The sequence below is a fragment of the Uranotaenia lowii genome, chromosome 2, assembly GCF_029784155.1.
Source record: "Uranotaenia lowii strain MFRU-FL chromosome 2, ASM2978415v1, whole genome shotgun sequence".
Classification (NCBI taxonomy): Eukaryota; Metazoa; Arthropoda; class Insecta; order Diptera; family Culicidae; genus Uranotaenia; species Uranotaenia lowii.
Genome location: NC_073692.1, coordinates 39,168,716 through 39,194,073, shown reverse-complemented (window position 1 = coordinate 39,194,073; position 25,358 = coordinate 39,168,716).

The following is a 25,358-nucleotide window of genomic DNA, read 5'->3' as shown; positions in this document are numbered from 1 at the left end:
ATTCGTTTGAAACTTTGTTTGCGAAATTGTAAGTACTTTTACTAGATACATAACACACCACGCATTACAAGATAGGATACTTAACGTTCTTACTTAACGTTATACTTAACGGAAAAAGGATTTAAAAATTACCTTTTTTATCGACCGGTTTCGGAGCCGATTTTGCCCATCTACATGATCACTGAAAGACAAATGTTAATCTAATTTCCTGCCGATGTATTCGTTGAAAGGATGTCGTATCATGTAAGCTTTTGGTTGATGGCTCTAATCTTATCTAGAGGTTCTGCACCCATAGAAGAGGTTGCAAACATCCAATGCCTGTTTAGCAAATCTATGTGCCGAAAATGCGCTGAAAAGTGTACTTTGCCAAAAATGATATGATTGGCACTACTGAAATATGTTTATGGAATTTTCATCCTATTGGATAGTTCATCGAAAAAAAATATAGTGAGAATCGAACTCTCTGCAACATCTCATCTCAACTTTCCTGTCCGATATTATATCCAGTTCACCATCTGAGTCGGTAAGCAAACGAAAGGCATGAGATATGGGAAATGTTTTTTTTTGTTCTCTTGCAATGCGATTGCGTTGGGAGGACAATTTCAGTTATAAGAATGCCGGTACAGCATAGATTTATATACCGATAATTTTACTTCGAAGGAAGTTAATTATTGGGGTAGAGCGTGATTTGTGGGTGTATTTATATGTATGCACCATGACCGTAGGAACGGAGGGAGGAAGGGTTTGTGAGTTAATCCGCCCTCCCTCATGAGAGTCCAGAAGAAATAAGCATAATATTCTAATCTACACTCAAAATTTTAAAATCTCGATAAAATTTTGATGATTGAATAAGATTATTCAAGCGTAACTATATTAATTCTGAACTGAAGCCAAAACCTCGAAAACTAATCCTAAGTTCAGAATTTTGTCACAAGTTTTCAAAATTTTCTCACTTGTTGATGTTTTTGAATAAATAAACGGTTTTAGCCTTCCACTGCTATTCTCTTGTTGGTCGAAATTCAGCCCAGAAAACTAAATTTAAAATTAAATTTAACTCATTATATAACTGTTTTAAAATTTTAAATCTAAATTTAGTTAAGAGTTCTTGATTTTCATTTCGAAATATCTTTAGAATTCAGAAAAGAATAGCTGCTTTGAAATCGTGGATCAAATTTGGTTTTGCATTTCATTTAAAATCTGATTCAAGATCTTCGAATCTTATTAACATTTTCAATGTTAAGATAAAAATGTTCGTATATGAAAAAAAAAAAAAGAAAAGTAGAAACCATAATAAGTCTTTGTCTACATTCAAATTCGAAGTTCTCAAACTAAATTCTTCTGTAGAATTTAAACATTACAACGCTTTAAAATGACGATCCAGAATTCAAAACTCAGAATCAGATTCATAAAACGAAACCCATCTATTTATGTATAGAGATTCACAAGTCGGATTCAAAATGAATTAAGATTGAAATCCAATACATCAGAATCTGAATAAAAGATTCATGAACTTTTTGGCTCATATCTTAAATTGTGATCTGAAATTAAGATTCAGAAATTTTTTTTTTAATTTAAGAAAACGTATCAAATTGAAGAAATCAGAAACAGATTCGAAATTCAAATTTTGAGCTCAGGTTTAGAAACAGAAATAATATTCCAAATTCAGATTTAGCTCGTTAATGAGAAGAACAAACAAGATAAGGAATTAAAGTCATAGTTTCATATAAGTAGTTGTACTCGTGGTCTTCGGGGAAGTTTATCATCGAATTAAATTTATTTTTATAACATTTACCTTTTTTTTGTCAAAAAAGTGCATAGTTGTTTTGGGCGAATTTTTAACCTATTTCTGAAGAAAGCTTAAAAAACTCATTACAGAATTGAAATCAGCACCTCCATAGTTTCCAAAATAATTTCAAAAATTGTAAATTATGATGTCTTGTGTAATATTTGCTACAAATTTAGAACTGATTATTTTTCCGAATCGTTATTCGAAAATATTGAATTTTTAAAATAAATTCTGAAATGAAATTCTTATAGTGAATTCTGGTTTACATTCTTCAATTTCTAAAGGTAATTTTAATTGTCAAATCAGATTCCGAGATATGAAGCTTTTGGAACTTTATTTTCATTATTTTGCTCTCGAATTTCAAGCCATTATACTGGGGGAGATAAGGGCATAATGAGCACCCAAGGCATAATAAGCACTCCTTTTTTCTACCAAAGTACGTATTTTCTTAATCAGATTTTCATGAGGATTTGTTTCGCACTACCTATAGTATTAATTTTTCCCCAAAATAGAAATATCCTTTTCATCTTTACAGAAATATTAAATAATAACCAACTAGGTTCTAAAATGACGAATATATTATAATTTTTGAGCACCACCAAATAAGCTTTTATGACCTTTTAATCATTTTTAAACTTTTGATTTTTCACTTTAATCCATTTTAAAACGCGTTTTTACTTAAATTTGTTGACCTGGGGCGAACAGAGCACTTTTAATCAGGGCAAGATGAGCGTTTTCTGCCGTATATTCTAGCAGCGAATTCAACTCGATGAAGTCGACTGAATAATAAAGCTACAGCTTGACTTGTTTCATCTGACGATTTGGTCTATTGGTAAGGTGTCGGAGAGGTAATCAGTAGACTCGAGTTCGATTCCTGTTGGAGGGGATTTTTTTTCACATACCATACCATTTATTTTTTTGATTGTTACATAATACGGCTAGTAAATAGCACCATCCGTCTAACAAAACACCAGAAACATAATCTATGAACATGTGTTAATTCTTTGAATTCTACAAACAGACCTAGATTATTTTGTTATTGCTTTGTTTGATGAATCCACGACTCACCGTTTAGTGCAAAATGCATCGATCAAGAATGATAAATGAAAAAAAAATCACCTTGACTAGGAATCGAACTCGAGTCTACTGAATACCTCTCCGACAACTTACCAATAGACCAAATCGTCAGATGAAACAAGTCAAGCTGTAGCTCTTTTATTCAGTTGACTTCATCGAGTCGAATTCGCTGCTAGATTCCCCGGCAGAAAACGCTCATCTTGCCTTGATTAATGGTACTTATACTGCCCCAGGAGGGTTCTCATTATACCCCTACAGTGACTGGTTTTCAGCTTTCGGCAAAAATTTTTAAAATGCATTTTTAAACGTTTTTATCTACTTTTTCAAGTTTCATCCAATTAGGGAATAGACTATTTGAGTGTCTGAACACGAAACAATGATGTAATTCACATATTATAGCTGTTCTCTATGGTTAAATGAGCGTTTTCCTTAAAGTGGCCACTATGCCCTTATCTCCCCTATATATAGGTATGATATAGTAACAAACTTGCAACAAATGATTAAAGAAAAAATTAAAAATATTTTTATGTATCTACTAATTATTTCCAAATGCTTAAAATTATTTTTGAATATAATAAAAAATCATTAAATGAAGATTTTATTTCCGATATTCAAAACTATTCTTAATGAAGATTCCTAATAACTTAGAATTGATATAATCAAACTTTAAGGTTCGAATTGTCAAATCTGAAACTGGACTACAACTTGAATTTTTCATTATTATTATTATGTAGAAGAATTGGAAGCTGTTTTGGCGATATTATTGTTGTGAATCTTGAAATCAAGCTGTGTTGGTCGAAAATAAGATAAAAATCTTCCGAAGGTTCAACTTGTGCGATTTGACTGTAACGGGATCGCTTTAATTCACCAGACATACTTTGAATGTCTATCCTTCAAAAACTGATTTTGCCTTGTGAACTCGATTTTTTGTCATGTTTGTCTATTATCTCTAGTTTTGGTGAAATGGTGTAGTTAGTTAAGTGTTTAATACTGAAGAGTTCAATTAATTCAATAATTTTATTGAAGAATGCAAAGCCATATCGATTCAATTTTTACTTTAACAAATATCTGAGATTCATGTTCATTAAAAACGTCTTGAAAACTACGATATTTTCTAATTATTTTTTTTTATGTTTTACACTTTTGCAATAAAGTGCCCATTTTTTTTCATTGAATTTTGCCACCTATTTCAAAACTTATACCGAAAACCAAAACTACTTAATGAAATGAAATTATTATAAATTTGTAATCAGCATCCTCAAATGAGTCAAAATCCGTTAACCTCCATAACTCCTTGCACTTAAAAAAAAAAGTGAATAAAGTTGCCTCGTTTTATTTGTGAATATGAATTTCGAATTATGAAGATAATTCAAATGTATATCACCAAAGCCTTTATTTTTTCATATTAAATCAACATTTATAAATACGTATTATTCCTCCGTGGCTCTGAAAACTCTAAATTAACGCAGTTTTGATTTATCGTTTCACGTGTTTTTTGAGATTTTATCTTTATCTTTAATTGAGAAATTTGGAGAAGAACTATCGGAATACCTACTTTCTTGTAATATTTTAAGGAGGATATTCGAAAAAAATGCAACGCTTTGATTTGTTAATAACTTCTGCATGCATGGATGGAAATACATAAAAAAAAAAAAATCAGTGAAGCTACCTACTGGTGTAATGTTTGCATGTAAAAATTTGTGTGACGTTCTGTCAAATGGTTTTTAAGATATCGTCCAATAAAGAAGGTCATTGAATAAATTTTCTGGGCAGGGTCACGAAAAATTTGGGAAAGTCCTTATGATAGACTCAAGAACAGCTGGAAATCAACTTTTCAACTAAAATTCATATTACAAATCATTTAAGGAGTTCTAAATGATCTAAAAATGTGCAAATTCATTCTATTTTTCACTATTCATGAAGTGAAGATTATTGATTCCATGAAGTTTTATCAAGCGCAAATTGGAAATTTCGATTGGGGAAGTGACAAAAACATTTTTTTTACTAGTTCATCTTGCTGACTAATAAACACGCCTGATTTCATTCCTGCAAGAAGAAAAACTGCTTGACTCTAATTAAAATACGGTGGTCAAATCGTGTGCAAAATATTGGAACCGCTAGGGGGGCGATATTTTGAAAAATTACGCAAAGGATTGCAAAACGATCTCTTTAGCGGGCACCTGGCAGGTTTCCAACCAGAAACTTTTTGTTAACTAGTCTCACCTGCATATTCTGGAGATGAACAAAGAGAAAAAATTGAAAATTTTATGTCTTATTCTTGACTATCTTTGAAAGCTGCTACTCATTTAGTGTTACATAACTATTGACACAATGAATGGCTAAATACACAAAGAAGATTGCCTCCAAATGCAACCTTTTTTCCTGAACAACACATCCGTAGAACCTACTAAGATGATACTATCATTTGGTTAGATCTGGAATGATGCAATTACTAGAAAACAGAGGTAGTGTGATTATAAGTTTAATTTGCTGTTTTTGTGTCGAAGGAGGACAATCTGCTAAAATTGTCATAACTTCGATCGAATCCGAAATTTCGAGTTATTTTGAGGGTCAAACTTCAGGAAACAGAGAACTTTTCCTTTGTTTGTAGGCTTTTCAGTCTAATATAAATAAAAATGTAACAATATTGTTTACATTACGTAATGTAAACAATATTGTTACATTTTTATTTATATTTGACTGAAAAGCCAACAAACAAAGGAAAAGGAAACAGAGAACGTAATCAAAAATAGCCTTGATTTGAAAAAGGCATGTATTATAGATGGCACACGTGTTGCCCAAAAATTAAAGTCGAAAAACTTCTTCATTGGACGATATCTCAAAAACCACTTGATAAAACGTCATAAAATGTTTAAATGTGAACATTACATAACTAGGTAGCTTGACTGAAAATTTCATCAATTTCCATTCATGCACTCAAAAGTTATTCATAAAACAAAGTGTTGCATTTTTTTCGAATAGACTTCTTATATTTGATTACTGTTCCCTGCAATATATCCCTATATTTTTAGTCTTCCATAATATGAATGTTTTATTTGACAAATTTGAATCGCAATAAAATGAAATCGGATCTAAAATTTAAATTATGATTTTTAAATTTCATCATGTACTTTATTCGTTTTGAGTTTCATGGCTAATCATGGAATGCGAGAGAAATACATACCAGAGAATTATTTCTTTGATTCAAAACCACAAGAAATGTTGTTGACTTTTCTATGCTGGGCAATTTTTTTTTTTCATGAACAAAAATCAAGAATCAAATTCCATAAACGTTCAATAACGGTAGATAAAAAAGTTAGACTGTCGGTGGAAGTTTCTTCTAAAGTACTTCTGAATACAAATATCTCCTATGGGAAATTTCACATCATAAAGGGAAAGAAAATAAAAAATTTCTTACCATAAAGGCAATAAAAAATCCAAGTTGACCCATAAAACATGATAGAAAGTTCTTCTTTTAAAAATTGAAGAAAATTGCAAATCACTTGAATTTGTACATAAATTTGGTCAAGGGAAAACGCGTGTAAATCGGTGAAATCGTTTATTTAAAAATTGAAATAAAATTTCTTTTACAAGTTTAATTAGTATAAAATTCAGGAAAAATATTTAATAAGGCTTCCGCTTTTCCAAATCCGAATTGCCGGGCCTTACGCTTAACCCCTGCCATCAGATTTTGTACAGCCAGCTTGTCCACCTTCTTTGCCGCAGAAAGCCAGTTTGCCTTGAACTGCTGCTCGTCCTTAGCAGTTTTTTGGTCTTCTTTAGGTTCCGCTTGACAATAGCCCAGTATTTCTCAATTGGGCGGAGCTCTGGCGTGTTGGGAGGGTTCTTGTCCTTGGGAACCACCTGCACGTTGTTGGCGGCGTACCACTCCATGGCCTTTTTACTGTAATGGCATAATGCCAAATCCGGCCAAAACAGTACGGAACAACCTTGTTTCTTCAGGAAAGGCAGCACACGTTTTTTCTATCAAAGCAAAAATATTTCAGTATTTCAGTCTTATAACCATATTCACGCATTTATTTTTTTAACAAATTTGTCATTCTAATAAAATTTGAATAAAATGGAGAATTTTGAAGCTCAGAAGTTGAAGGAAATACATAATCATTTACTCGTGTAATTTTAGAAATATGAACTACAGTGAGTGATAATTTTTCCAAAAAAAAATGCCTCATAATTTCTTTGCGTTGCTCAAATTTTTGGAATTTATGATAAATAAATGGTCAGCAAATTCGAACTCGACTCTCTAAGTAACTCAACAAACGTTATTTGGTGAAATTTGGCCCAGCGAACTCCAAGGTGCATCAACTAGGAAAAGTTTAAATGTTTAAAGAAATTTGAGCAGTTTTGGGCATTTTGTAATGGTTTTTATCGCTTGGGTTGATCACCTCGATCCCCACCCACATAGGACGGCACATGGTCACTCAACGTGCCTTGAAAGTAGGAGAAAAATGAATTTCCAACCTGGGTGAATCACTAAAAGTATAGCATCTGAATTCAGGGAACGAACATGGATCGAAGATTTTTACTTTCATCGAAATTATATTAAAGTTTTCCTTGACTTTTTTTCAACGATTTCTATTTTTAGATACACACTTCTTAGAAAAACAACTCTAAGCTCCACGCCAGTTATATATGTAGAATCATCATATTTTCTGAATTTTTTATGTATGTTTGATCAAGGAATTCAAATTATTGTTGATCACATTTAAACATTTATAAATTTCAAAATAATAGTTGTACTACTAGATGGTTCGAGCTCTATGACTCAGTTAATCTTTGACGATCTTCAAACATCCTTTATAAACAAATATTCACTTGATCTCTATATTATTCACAATGAATCAATGCTTTTCGTTATGAAATTCTGTACCACCAAACTAATTTTAATTTTTTTTTCTTTCCAGGTATGTACACCGTTTTAATGACGATTGCTAAAAAACAGGTAATCTAATGTCCTCCCCCATTAAAAAGCTTCTATCCTAAAAGTAGAAATTATTCAGGCTCTGATTCTCTCAGGCCAAAAAAGCATCCCAAAGAGAAGCCCATGAAATCCAGAAACAAAAAATCACTCAACTTTCTAGACCACTCAAAAAAATGGAAATGGACACAAACAAGAAGAATCGTTTTAACCCCATTTGTAGAACATTAATCCCACTCTCGCCGCTGCCTGGTCGACCGATTTGATCCATCCATTCGGTTTCGTTTCGTTTCGTTTCGTTCAGTTGCTGTTCTTGGTTTTCTCTGGCCCTTGGCTGGCTGGACCGACAAACACCACCGGACCAAGTGACGGATCCTGACCGGAGTACAATGAACTATTAGTTTCCTCTACAGCAGCCCAGAAGGAAGATTTTTCAGCATTCCCCAATTTCCGTTTCCACTTTCCCCTGGGCTCCAGCAATGGACGACACCAAACACCAAGTGCATCACATTTTTCCTGACTGCCCAGAGGAATACACTAAAAGGAATGAAGGAAGAACAATATAAGCTCTCGGGTGTACTACAAGTGTGGTAGTTGTTTTCCTCCTCCTGGTCTTACAGCTTCCATCCTCGGACAGTCGGATCATCGGACAGTCGTAACTTTTGGTCCTGAGAACAAAAGTAAAAGTACCTACCGACTAGCTATACAGCTACACGGGAAACCGTTTGAAGGATGAGAGCCGCCTGTGGTTATCGCCATTCAGGATTTTTCAGCTCGCAGCATCCGTTGCAGACGGGCTTCCGCCTTTCTCAGTCTTTCTCCTGGCCGATGCACAGGACAGGACACAAGATTGCATCATCTAGCCCGCAGCGCAATCCTTCCGGAGCATCCCTCAAACCATCCTCCCACAAATGATCCGGAAAACAAGGGATCAGAACAAAGATGCTGAAGAGATTGAATGTGGAAGCTCAGAGCGAGAGAGAGAGCAGAGAAAAAAAACCCGGAAACCAAACCAGACAAGCGACCAGACACTAGTAGCCTACATAAATCATAATCCGGCGACAGCTGGTACTGAACTTGGAATGCTGCTTGTGGTTTGCCCGTTTCCACTTTACACACCCCCTCGCACCAAATCATCTGCACCACCATCGAATGGAAACAAAACCACTATTTCCGCGTTCGCCATCCGCCCCCTTCGGAAAACCGGAACGGAATCAGAACTTTGAAAAATGGCACAAAGACGACCAGGAGCGATCCAAATCATCGCACAAATGCCACCCAGGAACAGACCAGACGTCCCATGAATCTCATCTCCCGGGAATACCTACTTCCTATCTCTGTAAGTGCAGCCAGCAGCGATGTCGAAAGTGGGTGACAGGAAGACAAAAAAAACCATCCGGTTCAAATGAATAATTGAAAAATCGACGACAACGAGTCACTACTTGGTTGTTCTCGGGCAATGTTTGAGTGACTTTGCAGCTGCTTGCCACCCAATTGTTGGGATAGTTGGGGTACCCATCATTTGTTTCGATTGGTTTCTAGAAAACGGAAATATCTTAATGATGCTTAGTCAATGGAATCAATTTCAAGTGAGGATTTGCATAATTTACTAAGCCACTACACAGTGGATTCTGGCTTTATTTAAACGATTGTTTATACCTAAAACGATTTTTCAACAGGTATCAAGTATGTCGAAAACAGATATTAGAGAAATTAGGGCATCTCATTTTTTTTTTAAACGCGGGTAAACTTGGTTTGAAGTGATTTGGTTGTTGTACGTTGCAGGAGCTCTATTTGGAATCACTCAATACATATTCTCAATTGGATCTCTTTATGAGATATTGGGAAGAATTTTGTTGATAGGCATCATTTTTAAGAATTTAAAACGTATTCTGAGTAAAATTATGAAATAGAATTTCTTTAATTTTAATTTTTATAATTGTCGGGTTGTGGTTCTTGAGTACAAATGGGATCGAATGGGTTTTCTGGAAGGATTGTTTTTTTGCATAGTCCGATAACGTTTTATCCGGCCAAAATACGTATTGTCCATATGCATGATGTTTGTGTAGAAACGGCATCAAAATCTTAGAAATACCTCTCTCGGAAATGGCTATGTACAGCATCAAACTTATGTTTGAACTTGTATTTGGTCGGGATTCGACCAGATCGAACTGAACGCCATCAGCAGTTTTCCGAGACACTTGAGTTTAATGTACTTATATTTTCAAATTTAGGCAAAATCTGTAAAATTTACTAACCAGAACCATTTAATGTTCGGAGATGTGTTAGAACTATTCTTGCAATAGTATCGATCGTTTCCGGGGATGTGCGTCTTCGAAAGAGGGAAGTAATTTTCGTCGTCCAAAACAAAACATTTTCCTTTATCATCCAGCGGCATTGGGATTTGGAAGGATTCTGGGGCTCTTGTCTTCTTTCGGCACTTAATTCCAACTTTTTTCAATGTCTTGCCAATGTACTGGTGAGAACAGTTAAACTTTTTGGCGGCATCCCGTTGGCTCAGTAAATCCTTGTTGTTGAAGGCACGAGAAAGAGAACGAAGTCCCTTTGCGTCCATAATTTTCGCTGGCCTGCCACTACCTTGCTCGCGAGTAGTTATTGGGGATTTTAGGATATGGTAAATAGTGGAAGCTGCCAAATTTTCACTTTTAAAATGTTGTACTGTATACTTTTTCGCCGAGATTTTTGAGCAATTCGTAGAACCAGCGATGCCACACATACCGATTTTCCGGTATTTATACCGATTTTTGAGCAAAATTTTGACCAAGAATCGGTATATTGCGATTACCGATTTTTGGCAAAACATACCGATCTCATACCGATTTTTAAGATTTTAGCTCAAAATTCATTCCACTTCAACATTTCCACTTCATTCAAGCTATCCTCGTATAGGTCCCGTAGAAAGAAGACAAAGTTCGGTAGCTGGCGTGGCGTAACTTTGATCTGTACAATTTTTAAAGTATTCTGCAAAGATCTCCACGGCTCACTCTCATAATTCGTTCAGTTGTTCGCGCTGTTTTGTTCCTTTTTTCTGTCAAATGATGCACTATTATGGTACTCAACCTCAAAGCCAATGGACTAAGCGACCTTCTGCGACTGCCAATAGAAGTTCCTTAAGGTCAATCTCAATTGACGATCGCATTAAAGCCCTTGTCTCGTGAGATGCTAACTTTTCAAGGAAATACATAAACCGTTTGAATATAATCACAATCCTTGTTTAACTCGTCGCAAGATGGGGTATGCATCGTGTTAGCAAAATAAATTTTATCATAAGTACCTAAGCTGCAGAGATCGCAGTATTAAAGACCACGCCAGGCAAAATGGGTTTCAGTTATAGTAAAACTATGTGTTTTTAATCTTTTTCGAAAGAACACCTTTTAGAGGACATCTCTCATTTATTTTCGCCTAAAATTCATGGATTTTCATGTGACTAATGCGTGATTTTTATAGAATAACATAATTTTTTTTATTGGTTATAAAAAAAATGAAGCAACAACTCTCCCAACTTTCTGCAATCATTGCTTTTCTAATCGCTAGAACTCATATCTGTTGCCTTATCAAATTTATCAAATTTACATCCCATTTTAGCCAAACATCAATATCTCAAGTTTTTACCTAATTTATATGCCTAACCAACGTGTAACCTGAAGGTGCTCGCCATGCCCCTGTTTTTCTTATCAAACGGTAACTTTTAAAATAAATTTCCATTCAGTTATGAGTACTGGAAAGGAACACTTATTTCGGATTTTCTGCTGAATTTCCATTTGTGATTTTTGCTTTCGTCAGCAAAAGCAGATTGTTTTAAAATTTAAAAAAATGTAGAAGTCATAACAAACATAAAGTTCTGTTGAAATTTCAAAACCGTCATTTTGTGTAAACTAGTGTTACTTAGAACCAAGTTACGGAGAAAATGCAATAATATATGCTAAAACACATTTAGTCAGATAGTTTTGAACTAAAAAATAACATTCATAAGAGTTCTTAGACTTGCTGTTAATTGCACGCTTCTATTTAAAGAAAAATACGTTAGGAAGTTGAAAATGTAAGCATTTTTGAATATCCACCTCAAATACCGATTTTCATACCGATTTTTAGGATTTACAAACCGATAAAAGATTTTTTTGGGTTTTTAAATACCGATAGAAATGTGGCATCACTGCGTAGAACTGTACACACTCTCATTTTTCTCTGAGCTCGTTTATGTTTATTGTGCGTTTAGATAAAAATTTTATAAACGTCGTTGGTGAACTGGCATCATGGCTGACTTCCGACCAAAACATATTGAGTCATTTTATTTAAGCGTGCGCCAAGAAAGTTTTCAAATTCACATAAAATCAACGTTGCCACAAATTCATTAGAATCGCTTGTGTATCTCATTCTTGCCCGTAAGAGAATATATTTCACGCGAACACAAACGAATGCTGGCGAAAACAGCAGCAGCAACGAAAAAAACATATTCACCCCGGCAGAGGGTGGTGGTTTGTACAAAATATTTCGATCCCGACCGATTTTACTCAAACCGTTTGGGCGCTCATACAAGCAGTGCCATACACGATGCAAATCGTGTTCACAGCGACAAAATTTCATCGCATTTGTACCAATGTTGTGTAGTCTGTGGCCCGCTTAATGTATTTAGAGATACTCTGGTGGATACAAATTTATGTGTGGCAACGTTGTATATAATACACTGTTATTTTTTTGAACACAACTGTCAAAAGTTAGGAAGTCCGGACTTCCGAAGTAAAATTTAGTGCTGGCGCTATAATAAGTATTGGGGCCTCGAAAAAAATTCCAAAACTTTAGTTGCCACACGTAAGGATAGATATGAAGGTAATGGAAAATATATATTAAAAAAAGAAAATACCAAATTTCATATAAAATCAAAGTTTCTCACACGTAATAATAAACAACGAGCATGCGAACATAATGCGCAGCGTTGTCAACCTTCCAGATTGTTCTGGAATTTTCCAGATTTTTATGTGTCATCCAGAAATACAGACCTCATGTTGTCTAGTCCAGACTTTCCATAAATTATCCAGATTTGTCCAGAAATTTCTATAAGCTCAACGTTTCAATAAAAAAAAATACTACTGATATCCAATAGCTCATAACGGCAACACTGAATTTACTGTGAAGCCGAATACAGAAGTTATTTTGACAGCAGAGTGGGTCTAAGCTTTCGGTTGTTTAAGCTTTCGTTCACATAGAATTAGCGCCTGCTCGCCGCTGGTTGCGTTAGTGCTATGAATGAAAGCTTTTTTTTAAATAGAGGTAATCACGTGTGGGTGTTTAAGTGCTTTTCGCGAAAGTATGGTAGTGGGTTTTGAAAGAAAACAACTTTTTCCCATACAGTCATCCCTCCATGTGAGCCTTTTTAACTATCCAGACAAATCCAGACTTTTTTATTGTCAACTTCTAGAATTTACTAAAAAACACCTGACAACCCTGATAATGCGAGGCTACTTCGATTGCAAAACATCAACAATAAAGCGTTGTATCTTTCAACTATAAATACAACGGCACTTGTGTCAACCAGAGCATTCTTGATCCGAAAATTGTAGTGCAAACATCACTGTAGAAAAGGACGCTAGCAGCGGTGAGAAGACGGCATCTAGGCTCGCAGAACCCTTAGGATGTTAGCCGAATTTGCTCGTATATGGTCCGAGATTTTAGTTGAAAATTTCGTAATCCAATGTCCGAATTTTTTCAAGTTTTTTAGGAAAAAATGCTCGGATTAGCCCTGTCGTAATCTGAGGGTTGTGCGAGCCTCGCTACAGGGATTACGAGGAACTGCCAGACTATCAAAATTCGAACTGCGATCTTTTAACCCTTCGTTTCATGTTTTTTTTTATTTTTCCTTAAAAATCATTTCAAACAGTTGAAAATGATGAGTACATCAAGAAAAAAAATTAAAATAAAATACGATTTTTTGATTTTTCCATACATTAATTGTTGCAAATTTGTTACTTTATGAAACGAAGGGTCAAAACTAGAGCTCATTAATATAGAGCGGTCAAGTGCATTGAAGAATGAAGGAAATATTGATACAGCAGTAGAAACTTTTTATAGCTAACCTGATAACTTGATATGTACTCTCAAAAATAAAGAGAGGATCTCATAGCTCTAAACACCTTGTCTGGAATAACAAAGATTTCAAAAACTAAAAAAATAGAAAGCAAAAAGCTCCTAAAACCTTCATGAGTGATAGAAGTTCCACAAATCAACAAAATTATATAAATTATGCAACCAGCTTAACTCATGTATAAAAAACTCTTTTGAAAAATACAATCAGAAAATTGAAAAAGATATTCAACAAAACCCAATTCTTTCGCTATGTCAAAACGCAGATGAAGAATTCAAACCTTTCGACCCATTTGACACTAGACGGTAACATTGGAAATAATCCGCTGAAAATTTGTAACTTATTTGTCACCTTTTTTCAAGAAGTGTACACTAAACCACTGCAAGCTTTGTATGGAAATTCCAAATTCTTAAATTTTTACAACTTCCATAACTTTTTTCGGTTGTTTTTGCTGTCAGAAATAGCAATAAAAATTTTGAAAGCGATCCATTCTGTCCTGAATTAGCGCAATGAGTTTTAATTTTGTATGGAAATTTGTATGGGAAAACAAAATTGTTCATTTAAAAATCGCCAGAGATTTACTGAGAGTTCCAAAAAATTTAACTTTGGATGAAAAGTATTCCTTGATTCTTGCAGTACTCTTCATGTCAACAAAGCAAAAAATTAACTTTTACCCAAAAAAAGTTATTCAATGTTATAAAAAAAATATTTAAATATTTTTTTTTTGTGTTTTTTTTCTGCTTATTTGCAAGCTATGTAACTGTAGGATGGAAATAAAAAATCTCAAAAAAGTGTTTTGCTTTGCCAGAGAATTAATTGATTTAAATAACCTTTGCAAAAACATTTCATGCTATCATGAACAGCTCTAGCAAGCAAAATCCGCAATTTTCAAATACTTTTCAATGGATTTAGATTTTTTTTTCGAAATGGTTATAACTTTTTTCATGAAATTCTTAGCTGCTTGTCATGTTAGCAAAAAATAAAGCTTAAGAATAGTCAAAACCAAAAATCAAAGACCGACTTCATTTCAAGCTTATTTGAATTTTCTGGATGATTTAATGTGCAAAAATTTCTGCTTCCATACAAATTTCCATACAAAATTGAAACGCGTTGCGCTAACTCAGGAATCAACCAAATCATCTTAAATTTTACACTGATGCTTGGTGACCCAAAAGGCATCGAAAAAACATATGGAATCAAAAAGTCATTTTTGCAGCGGTCTAGTGTACACTAATTTCACTGAGAATGACCGTGGTAGAGCATATTTTTCATATCTTCCAGACTTAGGGTGTGACGTTCAAGTAAATGAAATTGATTATGTTAATGTTTACGAGGGACTTAGAAAACTTGATGCTTCTAAAGGAGCAGGGCCTGATGGACTTTCGCCCTGTTTCCTTAAAAACCAGGGACCGAAAACAGCACGAAAACAGAGTAAGTGCAACACAATTTGATGACACGACACATCCGAAACGAAGCTGTGCTGTGTCTGTGTTGATCTACTTTTGTTGCGTGTAGGCCGCAACACAGCACAGTACTGTGTGCGACACAAAGTCCAACAAAGTTAACGACGACGAGTGTTTTCGTGTGCCGGTCCCGAAACTATGTGATAATCATTGTTGCTCCTGCCATCAAGTTTTTTTTTCAATTCGTTGCCTACCTGCCAGCATCCGAACTGGAAAGAATTTGTTCTTTTGCCTTCAAGGTTCTTCCTCAACACAATATGTGAGTGAAGATCTTCGCCATTGGGAATACGGAAAAATTTATCTGGTGTGACTTATATAATTTTGACGTTTCATTGATGAAAAAGTACGGTTTGACACCACTTTTCTACATTTTTAGTGGCCATGATTTAAAAAAATATCAAAAAAAATATACCCTTATGTGCAACGTATAAACAGAAACGTTGGTCATATGATCTCTGTAACTGGACCATTATAGCTATTTTTATTTGTTGAGCATCAACAAATAAAATTAGAAAAAAGACAAAAAACCCAAAAGCGAACCCCGTGATCGCATTCCGTATTCTTAAAATTGGAAATTGCGTGTACTTTTGTCTCTTCCCAAGCAACCAAATGTCCCATAAAAAAGGTACAAAAAAGCTTTTGAATTGAAAGAGGTTCTATGCAGCTCCCAACTGAAATTCTTATTGAAACTTTCAAGTTCCAAAACAAGTCTTAATGACCTTCTTTTCAGCTTTCAGCGGCCTTTAAATTCAGCTTTAAAAAAATCCTAAACAGAGCAACAATTTTCTCTCTATCTCAATTCCACCCTTGGTACTGGGTCATATCACCTTCTCTTGATTATTTACTATGACCAGTACACGGTGCAGCCATGATACCACGCGCCGGATTTCAAAGTTTGTCGAGATTTGTTCAATTTGCTACTCAATTGCTACTTTCCTACATTAACTTCATATATCGCATCAGAATGATCACTCAAGTATGAAATTACTTATTTAAAAAAGAACCCCGGCCTTTCGTCGTGAGAATCGAACACGCTATCACAAGACCACGCCTAGATGTTGTTTTAACTGAAACTAAAACTCAAAGACAGCTGGCCAGCCAGGAAGAAAGCACTCCCATTGCACTTTTTCTGACTTAGTAAATCCCGTATTGAGTACTTTTGATGCCCTTTATGTGACTTCAGTCACTTACAACGTACATATTAATCACTTTTGCAACTTTCAAGTTCATTAATGAGTACATAAAGTTCAATCAAGGGAATTGGGCAGCTGATTTTCTTTGTCAGCCAATATGTAACTTTCAAAACCTTCATTCAAGTAATGTGACTTTTGGTTTATAATTATCTCTTCATTTTAGCAGAACATTTCCCAAGTAACCAAAAGTTCCATAGAATGGTCTCTTAGAAGCTTACTCAGCCCTGATTGAAGGCTTTATAGCGTTCTACTCAGCTGAAATTTTAAGTTCTTATTGAAACTTTCAAGTTCCATAAACAAAGCTGAGTAGAAGGCTATCCAGCTTCAAATGAAACTTAAAAAACCGTCAAATGAAACTTTTATTTAAACCGTCCAATGCACAATTGGACTATAGAAATAGAAATCTACTCAGAATCTTCTCAGAAACTCAAATCTACCTCTGAATTTAACCGAAGTCATCTGAGTAAAGTGTTATTTGACCTTATTTGCTCAGTGTTGAGCTTTTTTCTTTATATGTCCTACCATCATAAAATTTTATATCTTTGAAATCCCATAGAATGAACTAGAGGGTATTTAATGCTTAATTTTTAAGTGCTTATTTATTGGTGAAAAGATTAAATAACGTGATCTGTTTTGCCCCACTTTACCCCTACGAAGAAGGTGTGATTTTAAAAATCAATTGCTTTAGGACTCACTTAGAAGTCGATCGATTTTTACATAATGAATATCAATTTAAAACTTGAAAATGGACACAACCACGCCCAAAGTTTCAGATCGTTTGACTGATTTATGCTCATGATATACAATTTTGTATAAGAATTTGTCTTTTCAAAAAGTTAATTGATTTAAATATCTTGTTCATGTAAGTGGGTTTATTTGTAATGAATGTTTTCCAAACGTTTTACTGCTGAAAAACTGTTTGGATCAAATTAAGTTTCATAATGCTATGACTGTTTATTATTCTGGATGATGAGGGCCAAATATATCACTTAGTGTCTCCAGTGACGGTAGATTAAAATTTCTGAGAAAATTGAAAATCAGATAAGTAACAATTCGGGTCTTCCAACCTTCGACTTTGATTTTTTGGGCGTAAGGGTCGTAGATTTCCTACTGTACAATATTTTGACAATGTTTTTAACAATATTAAGGGGATCGCTGTCTACATTGAATACAATTCTTTAATATTTGTCGTCTCGAAATTTGAAAATAGATTTTTTCAGAAAATTTTTTAGATTCTTTGCATAAAATGTTGAGTAAATGCTCGGGATGATGGATTTCAAAATAAATCTGAGAAAAAGTAGTCTCTCAAAGCCTAAGCTGTTGAGGTGACTTTGACACTTTTCTGACATTGCAAGTTGCCCGACTTTCATACATACATATGTTTTTTCAACGATATTAATAATTGCAAAACTTAAATTTTTAGATTTGGCGGTAGAAAAAATAAACTTATGCAAATATGATGTGTTTTTGAATTATTGAATTAAATATTGAAAATAAATATATGATAATATGAAAATTTTGAGTGGAAAATAATTTATTAGAGCTCCGAAATTACTAACATAGCAAGTTAAACGTAAATATCCACTTATTCAGAAAAAAAATGTCATATCAATAGACAATCCAAGTTTTTTAAGTTGCATGTAGTCAATGAACGTGTTCAATTTTGTATGACAATTTGTATGGAAGAAGAAATTTTCGCATATCCAAGAAATTAAAATAAGTTTGAAATGAAGTTGGTCTTCAATTATTGTTTTTGCCTATTTCTAAGCTTAATTTTTTTCCAAGTAAAGAAGAAGTAAAGTATTTCATGAAAAAAGTTACAACCATTTCATAATAAAAAAAATCGGAATCCATTGAAATGTATTGTAAAATTGCAGGATTTGCTTTCTGGAGCTTTCAATAATTTCATGACATGTTTTTGCGATAGTTTTAAATCAACACACTTTTCATAATACGGCTAACAAGCTTTCAAATTAGCTGCCAAAACACTAAAATAAAAAAAAATACCTATTTTGAATTTTTTGTATGACAACGAATTTCATTTCTGGGGTACAAGTTAGGTTTAGTACAAAACACGTTGTTATAATTCAGGACTAAATGAATCGCTTCCAAAATTTTTATTTCAATTTTTGGCTATAAGAAAAATCAAACAATGTTATTGGAGGTATACGAATTTTTTAATTTTAAATTTCCAAACAAATTTTGCAATGGGCTTATGTACAACAATGGGGCAGGCGGAAATTGAGCGGACCAATTGTTGCACGATCCGACAGTTTTTCTGGTTAAGTATGGATCATAATTTTTTTTCAAAATCATGGTGTTAAAATTATCCAACAAACGTTTCGTAAAGAGAACTGATACGAAAAATATTTGGTTCTGACGTAAAACCTTATTTGCCGTAAAAGGAATCTTAAGGTTTTTGTTAACAATTTGCACAAAAACCGCGCGAAAAAAACAAAAAATATGAAAACAGTCTTAAGATACACATTTAACAGCAGAAAATATCTCAAAAGCCTCATTTCAACAGAAAACATTCCGAATAACATGATTCAGTATTATTTTTGAGGAAGAGTTTGAAAACAACTTAAATATTGACAATTTAAGTCAGCCTGTGCAACGATGGGTTAGGAGACAACGATTGGCAAATCACCCTATGTACATTTTAGATTGGTTGAAACAAGAAAACAAAATTTAAGAAAATTATCAGAATTGTTCGATTTTTACGGCAAATCCTCGCATTCTACATTGGATAAATAATGAGCTCAATCGACCCAAATTTCCAAAGTGTCCATCGATGGACTTCCCCTCGAAATAATCTGCCTTTGATGTTTGTTGGAATGTACTAGGTGCTGGATGTGTCGTTAATGTTGCTGTAAGAGTTACTTTCATTGAAAAGGGAAATAAGAAGAACCGGAATTACTATGCTTCTACTAATGCGGAAAACTTAAAAACTATGAAATGCAGTCTGATAGTGAATAGTTACATGTAATTCAAATTTATAACCTAATAATATACAATCGCTGATAAATATGCATTTCCCAAATAATTTTAACTTTACTTGTGTTTCTCCCTCCACCCATTTTTGTCCAATTCACCATCGACGTAGGGATAAAGCAACTTTTTTTGGGTAAACTTCTGAATGAACATGATAGATCGAACTGTTACCAATTAGGAAAGGTTCTTTGATGTTCCAAAACTAAAGGGTTTGTGTTTGAAAACTCTGGTTCAAGGAAAGCTGGTGCTGAAATTTAACTTTTAATTAGTAAAATATTCTCCTAATATTATTTTCTTACGTTCTTACTTATGTAATGTTCTTTCCTCACCCCATTTTTGTTCCAATAGCCGGCGACGGTAATAAAACAAACCATTCTTTCTTATTCTTTATAAATAATCCATTTTTGTTTACAAATTGAGAACGCATTCGAAAAATTTTCTAAGAGAATGTTAACAAACCTTTTTAAAAATTTTGACACGACTCAATTCGCATTAAAGTTCCGCATGGAACCAAAAATGTCAAATTTTCTATCTTTGAATCAGTTCTATGACTTGAAAAACCTTTATCTTAAAATGATAACACATGTTTCATTTCGTTCGTCTTTAAGCTGAGAGATAAAACTTTGCAACACAGCAAAACATATGAAATATGAATGCCAAATTTCCCTGCATTGCATAATCCGGGAACAGCCCGGGGCAAGCCGAAAGCGTACAGAATAAATTCGACAATTGTTATGAATGTGTCGTAGGAATCAGCCCCGGCTTTTGTTCCGAAACCCGGAGCCGGGGCCTGAGTACAAGTGTGAAATCAAGGCTTCATCCAACAAATTCCGAAGCATCAAGTTTACGGAAGCCCCCCTTTCCCTATGCGCTGTCTCTTCTCGGGTACCGGGAACATGACCAAAGTCTGGAAGAAAGTTGAGAAATGTCAAAAAGGAACAATATTCCAACTTTCCCTCAACTCAAACCACTTCCCATCGCACTTTCCTGTGAAGGAGATCCGACACATAGGAGTTGCCGCTTTCTCTTTGACTTTTCGGTGTCAATCCCATTCGGAGGAACTGTGCTAAAATATGTTGGTTGGTCTTCTCGACATGACCTGGCGCTGCTCGATAGATAGATAGCGAGCGCAAAGTGGAGATTTCCAGATGTGCTGCAACTTGTACGAGCGACGTAGGGGAGAACTGTACAAGACGCACCAGCGAGGTAAAATGGCCCATGCCACTCTTTCTTAAAAATACAGTAACCTTTGACTCCGAATGGTGTTTTTCTTCATTTTTATTGTAGCAAATGAGCTTTTTCATCATTTTTTAGATGAAAAGTTCACAAAAACGACTTTAATTCTTAGAAACAGAAGGATTAATAGACTCTGCCTGAAACTTGTTATTTTTTATGGTTAACATATAAGGTTTTATGGTAGACCAGTCTGCGCTATCTGATCCAACTGCAGCTTTTCGTTATAACACTCGCATTCACTTTCGAATGACTATTAATATTTTATTATATTTCACTAACTTCCCACAAATTTTTACTAAAATTAATTATATCAAAACTGGGGCAGAATGCCCGCAAAACCACGTGTTCTTGGCTCAAATTTTGAATGCTGTTAACTTTTGAGAAAAAACAAATGTCAACACAAAATGTCTTTCTTTTTATTTGCTGACTCCCAAATTACGATAAGAATGCATAATTATAGCAAATTTCGTCCTTGTTGAAGTTAATAAGGTGCACTAATATTTGACTCGAAAAAATTATCTACCGCCATGTTTGCCGCGATATCAGTCAAGAAATTGAAATTCTTGAAATTCTTTGCCTACCTGAAGGCGTTTTACCTATAAGGATATAAAAAAGTGAATTTTGAACAGCAAAATTTTCGTTAAATTGAGCAATAATGAATGATTTTTTGCAAAAGTATGGTTAGTTTGCAAAAATAAGATGAACATGTAATAAAAAATTTGATGTTTCAATTACTATATTCCGTATAACCATTGTTCCATTTCTCACCACCCATCCGGTATGGTGCGTTCTGTCCACTAGTTTTGGCGTTCTACCCCGCGGCTTGGTTTCTAGCTGTTTAAGATTTTCACAAAAATATTACCAAAATCGTGTTTTTAACATATTATTTCTTTTTGATAAGATGTAAATGTGATCACTAAATCGTTGTGAACTTTCAATTTGGTTCATAGTTGATGGGTATCGCTGTAAATAGCGATTATGCTTAACTGGTGCGTCTTGTACAGTTCTCCCCTACATATCTTCTGAAGACTTGTTTCTTCCTCCTGGAGCACATCTTTTGGGAACATGCCATAAAGAGTGCGATAAACATCCTTACACCGGAAATTGTCCAAGTGGGAAGCGGCAGGAAGTGGGTTGGTTGCTTCGAAGGAGGAAAATGGTGCTTGGAGGTCAACCCTTTTGACAGTGCTTTGAAATTCTCGGAACGAATCTTGGCTTCGAGAGGGTAAGCAATTTTCTGACAGTTATGAGCTCGCCGTTTTTCCTTCTTATTGCTTTCTGCTTTGTTGTTGCCTCATCACTGCTTGCTCTCGAAAGAAAGCTCATATGAAAAGGAAAATTCCTCCCTCGGATCCCGACCCAGATTGGGTGGAAGTCGTCAAGCGAAACTATTCCGGAATTTTGCTTCTCTTCCGGATTCGCTTGTGTCGTCGTAATCTCCGACCCGTGACCCGGATTCAGGTTTTTTTTTTCATCTCTTCAACCAACCCAACTGATGCTGCTGCTCATACAGATCTGAGCTCGGAACGATTTCTTAGATACTACAACGGCAGAAACCTCCACCAAGTGGGAAAGAGCACATAAATGTATCATATGGCATTGTTTGCCCTCTGCAACCTCCGGCAGGGATCGAGGTTTTTAACCTTTTGTGTGTGCAAAGTGGAATAAACTCGCTTCCGGTAAAACGTGAGGCGGCGCTTCGAGGAATGGATGTGATGGCGGTAAAAATGGGAAGATACTAAGTTTTTTTTCTCAGCCAAACAAACCCGTGGCGGAGCTTTCATTCATTGAGAACAGGCACAGGCGAAGAAGAACCGGAAATGAGATATAGTTTTTCGTTTCAATTATTTCAATTTTTTCATCAGTGTGTTGCCCTGTAGCAAGATGGGAACTTTACAGCTTTGGTTTGGATTGCTGTCAATAGCCGAAGGCTTCCACTTTTGTTGCCAGCAGTTGGATTTCCGTTTGAGTGGATCTGAGCTTGACTTCCAGGAGGATAAAACCAGGAAATGAGATTCTTCCGGAAGGTGGATCCTGTGGAGGACGACAACGAATGTAAGTGGCGTGGAGAGAGGCTCTTATAACGAAATTGACCTGTTTTTTTTCTGTTGCTCGGCCGTTTTCGAAGCTTGCGAAGGTGCGGAAATCATTAGTCGCCTATTTTTTATGTTAAAAAGAAGTGGAATAAGCTTTGTGATTATTTCGGTTGGCAACTTTTGAGCGCAATCAAAAACTTCATTGGGTAAACATTGACGTAGAAGTGCCATTTGTGATTTGTATAGAGCACAGATTAAAATTCGGATGCAATTTAGAAGAATCACTGTATATCTTTAAGTGTCCGACTCTTTAAACCATTACAAATTTAACAAACCATTTTAAAGGCTATTGATGAAATTTTTATAGGTTATCTAGAATATGTTTCAAGGCCATTTTAAACCACTTTAAAGTTGTTGAAAATTTTATAGGTTATCAAAAATATGTTTAAGCAACCATTAATCAATAACCAAAAGACTCTTGGACAATCTTGCTGTTTTTTAAAAAGCTATGCTTACTTAAAAACTGCAATAATTTGTTGACAGTCACGTAACAATTTTTAGAATGTTTCTTATTTTCTCAACCACTTTTCAAAATATTTTTGACTATTAAAAAACATATTCCTTTTTTTTATTGTTAAGAGATAATTTTGTAACAAGTTTATCCTGTTAATATAGTGATAGTAGAAAATCATTGCAAAATTTTTACAAGTAAAAAATTATCACAAAATATTTTAAAAAATGCAAGGAACTTCAAAACAAGCACCAGGGTCGCCTTTTTTTGTTAAAAAGTAGTGGGAATCCCAGTATCCCATCCCACTGTGGAATAAACTTTGTGGTTGGCAACTTTTGAGCTCAATCGAAAACTTCATTGGGTAAACATTTTTGTAGAAGCGCCATTTGTGATTTGTAAAGAGAAACAGATTAAAATTCGAATGCAATTTAAAATAATCACTCAGTATCTTCATTGATAATTTTTTTTATAGAAAAACCTAATCGATGAAATTCTCGAGAGATATCTTATATTTATCCACGAAAAATTTTCACTTCCGACTTTCCGACACTTTCCGACTTTAAAAACCTTTTTCAAATTTTACATACCTTAAGGTTATTGTTGAAATTTTGGTAGGTTATTGAATATATCTTAATAAAATCATTCGAAATCTAAAGATGAAAGTTCTATTGACATTTTTGACAATAAACGTTTTTATTTCACAGTTTATAAGTGTGAAAGAATTCCTCAAATAATTCTAAAAGTTTGTCTACTACCCTATTTGCATACTTGAAGGCGCAATTTTTTATATTTCAGATGGAAGCACTTTTTAATGTCCTTTATTTCAGGAAATCCACTAAGAACATCCATTCTGAAGAAAAATATATCTTTTTGGACTCGAGGGATCAAGTTAACCAATAAATTACATTTTGAAAAGCATTTTCTTAAAAAAAATTGAGAGATAACTAATGCTTAGAAAATATAGCTTCAAAAAGTTCAAATTATACTCTAACGATAGACATATTGGAATAAATATTTGTGTGGGAAACATTCTAAAATGATAAAAAAAGATCAATAAAATGACAAAAATGACAAAAATGACAAAAATGACAAAAATGACAAAAATGACAAAAATGACAAAAATGACAAAAATGACAAAAATGACAAAAATGACAAAAATGACAAAAATGACAAAAATGACAAAAATGACAAAAATGACAAAAATGACAAAAATGACAAAAATGACAAAAATGACAAAAATGACAAAAATGACAAAAATGACAAAAATGACAAAAATGACAAAAATGACAAAAATGACAAAAATGACAAAAATGACAAAAATGACAAAAATGACAAAAATGACAAAAATGACAAAAATGACAAAAATGACAAAAATGACAAAAATGACAAAAATGACAAAAATGACAAAAATGACAAAAATGACAAAAATGACAAAAATGACAAAAATGACAAAAATGACAAAAATGACAAAAATGACAAAAATGACAAAAATGACAAAAATGACAAAAATGACAAAAAAGACAAAAATGACAAAAATGACAAAAATGACAAAAATGACAAAAATGACAAAAATGACAAAAATGACAAAAATGACAAAAATGACAAAAATGACAAAAATGACAAAAATGACAAAAATGACAAAAATGACAAAAATGGTAAAAATGGTAAAAATGGTAAAAATGGTAAAAATGACAAAAATGACAAAAATGACAAAAATGACAAAAATGACAAAAATGACAAAAATGACAAAAATGACAAAAATGACAAAAATGACAAAAATGACAAAAATGACAAAAATGACAAAAATGACAAAAATGACAAAAATGACAAAAATGACAAAAATGACAAAAATGACAAAAATGACAAAAATGACAAAAATTACAAAAATGACAAAAATTACAAAAATTACAAAAATTACAAAAATTACAAAAATTACAAAAATGACAAAAAAGACAAAAATAACAAAAATGACGAAAATGACAAAAATGACAAAAATGACAAAAATGACAAAAATGACAAAAAT